The sequence below is a fragment of the Olea europaea genome, chromosome 22 (assembly GCF_002742605.1).
Source record: "Olea europaea var. sylvestris chromosome 22, O_europaea_v1, whole genome shotgun sequence".
NCBI classification, from domain to species: domain Eukaryota; kingdom Viridiplantae; phylum Streptophyta; class Magnoliopsida; order Lamiales; family Oleaceae; genus Olea; species Olea europaea.
Window position 1 is genome coordinate 2165762 of NC_036258.1, and position 6215 is coordinate 2171976.

The window sequence follows — 6215 nt, forward strand, 5'->3', positions numbered from 1 at the left end:
ATTCATCACAAATTCAAAAAATGTCCTAAGAAGAGTTAGGGAGAGAGAGGTCTTCACGAGGAGCGACATCATCTTCATTAGCAAGAGAAATTCGAACCCCTGTCGCTTTTGACAAACGTTAAAACTCTTCCTTCTGCTCTTCCACAGCCTTCTCAAGGAAACCCACGTCGAACCCTGGCCTCTCTCTGCAAATGTGTTTTACTACTTCCTCCAGAGCCACGACGTAAGCATCCTGAGCAAGAGCGTTATGCTCGGAGGACAACCTCGAAGTCTCCACTACCCTCGCAGCCCTAGATTCAGCCTCCTCAGCTCTACGCATCGCCTCTCTTGCTCTCTCATTTGCCTCCCGTACCTTCTCCACAGCCTCCTCAGTCCAAACTCTCTCTTCCTCAATCCTCTTCTTCTCAGCCTTAGCCCTACGACTGGCCTCCTCCCTCAGAGCCCTAATCTCCCCCATCCACTTCTCCTCCATCTCCAGCCTCGAGTTCAGCTCAAACCCCATCGTGTTAAGCTTCTTCTCGTATTCTTTTTCTTTTATTGCAAACTGAGCTCTCTCAGCCTCCATGCTGTTATACAAATTCAAGGCCTGGTCCTTGGCATCTATCAGTTTGTCGAGCTCAAATTTCACCTACATTAAAATCCATAAGTTAAGCACCTTGCAAATATGTAAATCATCAAATAAAATGAAGTAAGGAAAATACCTTATCAGCTACGGCCATCATGTACAGGATAGAGCGATGGCCGTGGAGTTGAGCAATCACTAGGGCCTCGCCTATGGGCATCTCATTAGGGAAGCCCTGCTCCCTTTCATCCCAACTCCTGGTAAGCAGGTTTACAGAATCACGCAGAGGTGGGGAAAATGCGACAGTAACCTCCCTCAATGGAGATGAAGCTTGCAAATAATCTAGGAAAATCTCTAGACGGTGGCCTAGCAGACTATCCAGTGATGGCCTCTGTAAGTCCGGGCACCTCTCTTGCACCCTTGCCGAGCTAGTCAGAGTGGAAGCAGGTGTCGCAGGAGGTGCCGAGGTATGAGCTGGAGACGGCAAAGTGATGGCCACCAAAGGAGAAAAGCTCAACGTAAGATCAGCTTAAGGGACCCTTGGTGCGGTCGGCGTACCAGTACAGTTCCTCTTCAAGGAGACCTCATCCACCACTTCCTCAGAACGACTTTCATCCCGTTCTGGGACGTCCCTCTTCTTGGCCTTTGCTACGATCGCAGCTTTCGCCGCCTTGTATCCCAACATTTCTGAATTGTGAGCTGTAAACAAAAAAGTATGTCAGTACTCAACTCTAACAAATATCACCTAAATAAACCAATCAAAACCGACCTAAACTGGTCGGAACCAATGTAGATGCTGCGATGGTAGAAGGCCCCGACACCCTGGTTTGAATCAAGTCGGCCTGGAAAAGGTTGGAATTCGAGAGCAAAAATTTGCAAGATCTCTGTTTCTCTGTTTCTTCGGCAATACACGAATTGCTTCCGCTCGCCTTTGAGTGTCTTTCTTCAGTGTAAGCCTCTTGTAATCTACACAGTAACATGATATCAATTAGAGCCGCTCAGAATACAATCTAGGTCAAAACACCAAGAGGCAGTTACTTACATAACGAGTGATAAAGTGCTGGGACCACGTTGTCCCTATTCACCTCGGCAGAATGAAACTGCCACTCCCCCTACACATAGAACCACTCTTCCTTCCATTTCTTAATTGAGGAAGGGGTGTCTAAAACCAGAGAACATCCCGTCCTTGGTCTAACACTTGTGTACCACTAACCCGAGTTCTTTCCATCCTCCTTAAAAGTAAATAAAGAGTTGAACTGCTCAACCATAAGCTCAGGGTTACCTAATCTATCTCACAAAATAAGCGTGGCGATCAGAGTCTGCCACCCATTTGCGCATAACTGGGTCGGAGCTATGCCCCTAGAAGACAAGAACTTACGGATAACCCTAGGAATAGGTAATCTTAGCCCGGCTTGAAAGATGGCAAAATTCAATACGACATATCCCATAGGGGGAGCATCAGCACGGTCAGATGGTTCAGGGATTATCATAATTACTGAACTCGGAATATCATATTTTGCCCTCCAACTAGCTAACATATCACCTGTAACTACCGAACTGTAAGAACTAGCCTCCCACTTCAACTGATCGTTCCCTTCACTACCCATAGGGGAACCCAGCTCCTCGTCTACCCTATCTCACCCCATCTCCCCAGGACGGGCCAAAGTAACGGGGTTAGCAATAGGAAATAGGAACAGGAGTAAAAATCTCTCTACACCCCGAGGACGAACTAGAAGTAGAAGGGACAAATTCTTCCTGTTGATTTTCCTAGGATTGAACCCTCGACTCCTCCGAACTCATGGAAAAGAACAAAACAAACAGACTAAGTGAAGAAGCGAAGGAATACCTGGGAACTCGAAGGACGACCTTACTCAAATGACAGACAGGGCGTGCTCAGAATTCCTTGGTGCTTTGAGAGAAAACAGTGTAAAGTAAAAAGACAAAATGAAAAGCCATTGCATATTTAAAAAGAAGGAAGATAAAGGATTTTAATCTAGGCCGTTAGTTCAAAATAAAGGAGGGAATATCTATGGTTGAAATGTCTCCTGGGCAAAACGACACAGCATCAGGAAACTTATCAAAGAAGCTATCTAAAAATGTCGTACAGCTCATCCCTACCCAGGCATGACACTTGGCATAATAATAATTACTTTTCTTGAAAAAAGAACCCGTGAAGTCAGAAGGTCAGCCCCCCTTACGGAAGAACTGACCTTGGGGTAACTGTTGACATCGAACTCCGATCTAATAAAAACAGTTCACTAACCCCACCTCAGTTAAATGTGAGTTCGGTCCTTACTCCTAGGTCGGACAATCCCGCCGTTATCTCAAAAAAGTATCATGATTACCCCCTATTACATCACCCTATCAATCAAATACACTTGCCACAGGTGACATGATCACCGCCTGGAACAACCAATCCTAAGTCCTCAACCTCCAGCCCCTTGCAGGTCATCATTACCTAGGAAAAACATTGACACATGGCCACCGGCCTCCTCGACCAATCATAAGAGAATTCGGTGACCCGAGTTTCGAGCTCGGTATTATTGCTGATTTGACTAATTTGATGTAATGTCAGCTGAAACTATGTGACCCTAGTTGAATAGGACTCTTGTAAAGGGCAAGTGATTTCATACAACAACTCAAGGCATAATTACACTCTCTAAACATATTTTGTGGTCTTTTTTCAACAATAAATCACCATTTTTTCTTAAAGTTGGCTTAAGATTAGCCTTGCTAATTTTGACATCAACAATATATAAGCAAAACTAATTAATTTTTGGAAAATTTGCAATGGAGGGCTCTAACTTTTACAAAAAGTGAAAAAAATCATTTGATGGTAGGACTAAACAAAATTCTTGAATCGAATTGGACCCAATCCAGATTGGACCGAACCTAGCGATTCTTCTTAAATTAAATATATCCGAACAAGTATCTGAATCGAAAATGAACGAGTTCGATTCGATTCTCTATTTTAGATCAAGAATCGAATCTCTTTAATTTTTTAATTTATTTATTCCAAAGAAGCCAAATTAATTTATACAACAAAAATTAATCAAAACTGTTACGTGTTTGCACACTCGGGCAACCTATCAGGGCCCACAGCCAACTCGTGCCGAACCACGTGATATTGAAGCCGAGGTGATTTGCATTTTCGAGGTCCACAAACCGAGGTCCACAGAAGCCTAAGCCCATATATACCGAAGCCTCATATGCCAAGGCCCTATTGGCCGAAGCTCTATAGCCAAGGTAGCAACCTCCGAATCACAAAGCAGCATCTTCCATAGACACTTCTCCCAAGAGATCCACTGCACAAAGATCTTACTTGAATGATTGATAGGACGTTTGTTATGAGTGTAAATGTTAAGTCTTGTCACTAGTAGAGGCAGCTCTGCCAATCAATAAATGTATAGCAGGCTAGGTGCAACTGATGCCCACAATTTAACATGTAAATTGTTCGGATGAGGCCACGTGTACCCTGAACCAAGGGTCATGATCTAACTTGTGACACTATAAATACTCTCCCATGTACCCCATACAAAGGCTGATGTAAGAATCAATACAAGAAACCATACTTTACTCAACTCTCCCTTTCTTATTATTTTGCAACACAATACAAGTTTACATAGTTACAAACATGGATTGCTAATTATTGTACAATCCGTTTATGAACATCTTGTCGGATTCCAAATGTTCTCGTCCCGCGCTGTTGAGCTACTCCCACACCCTTGATTTGTCCGTTTTAGACCGTCCACGTATCTTTGCATGTTGGACTTTCGCTTATGTGTGCGTGAGTGGGTCCGGCATCTGTTAACAACATATTCTGGGGTCAACAGATTGGCGCCGTCTGTGGGAATCCATACAATAACTACGAACAACCTTGTGGTGAAAGCTTATTAAAGAGGAACATTTAGGCACCCCCCTTGAAAAAGGATTTGTTCTTGAAAAAGAAGAAGAGGAAGCCCCACAACTTAGCAAAAATCTGAAGGTCAAACATAGAAAATGAGTTCAAACAAAGATACGCCCCCAGGAGGGTAAGACAAAACGTAGGTGTGCCCCCTCCAGCAGCTGTCCCAGCAGCTCGGCACCAACTCCACCACCACCATAGATGAGGTGGAATATGAGTGACAGCTCGATTATCAAGAGAAATGGCCGTCATGCCAGCCAACATGAGAGACATTGCTAGCCAGAACATGGCTATGAGGGAACTCATGGCCTTAATTTAAGGCCAGTGAGGCTTCCCTATTCCTCCATACGCCCACCAAGGGCACTACCAGCAAGAAGATGAAGTTCAAAGTTAGAGAGTTGCCTTGTCGGACTATGGCCGAGGTAGAAGTCCATTTGAAAAGGAAGTGGAAGTTGATGTTTCTTCCAACTACGCTTCTGGGTGACCCACCGAGGTCCCTTTGAACCATGATAACTTCTCACCTCCATATGAGCAAGAGCAAAGACATAGGAGGTCAGGTAGTGCATTTGACAGAATCAGCCCTGTAGAACTGAGGCCCAGGCAACAACAGCCTTGCAAGCCTTAGACAAGGCCACAGTTCCCACCTCCCATGCCTCAGCAGCCGAAAGAAAGGCATGAAAATGCTCCCGTGCTGTACCGACTAGAAATAGGTGCCAAAGGAGGGAAGATGAGGCTAGGAATCGTCCTGAAACCTCTCACCAACCACCAAAGTATGAGGTCGAAGAAAACGATTCAGATGAGTAGCAGAGGTCCTATGACTTGGACGATGATGATGAGAACCTACCATTCTCAAAGGAACTAAGGAGTGCCCAGGTCTCGAACCACTATGTTATGCCCAAGATACCAAAGTATGATGGAAGAGGCGACCCTGAGAAGCACCTGAACACTTACAAAACTCACATGAGCCTAAGGAAAGCCACCCCAACTATGAAATGCAGAGCTTTCCACTTAACACTTAGCGGAGCAGTTGAAATTTGGTATAGTAGGTTACCACCTGAGAGTATAAAAAGTTGGCCCGAATTCAAAACCACCTTCTTGAAGAAGTTCGCTGTGAGCAAAGAGGGGGAGGCTCCCATCCAACGCCTCTGAGACATGAGACAGGCACATAGGGAATCCCTAAAGACCTTCCTATCATGCATCACTGATGAGATGACGTACTGTGTGCAAGTCACAGATTGTGAGGCGTTGTCTGCACTGAGAAGAGGCCTGAACATGAACACCCTGTTTTGGAGGTACGTGCAAAATCAGGATCCTACCATGTATGACGCCTTGCTCGAGATGATGAGATGGGAGACCATCAATGAAGAATTGATTGAGCATAAGAATAAGGCAAGTAGAGGCCTCCCACCCCTGCAAAGACAGCGTGCTAGAGGGCCGACCTCCCACTTGATGGATTACCAAATGAACCAAGCCGGCAATGAGAGTTCTGGGGAAGCACTTGCCACCACCACTCTGAACGCAGTCTTGACCTTGGCATATGAGAATATCAACCCAGTCACCGACACCCAGCAGATGGGAACTCCGCAAGGATCCCGCAGGGGGAGAGGCCGAGGCTGGGGTTTGGGACCTAGAAATAAGTCAAATTCGAACCCCCCGAATACTACAATACCACCGGTTCTATGGTCACGACACAACAAATTGTCGAGACTATGCTCACCGTACCTGGCAGGAGCCCCCTAGGGATAGAAA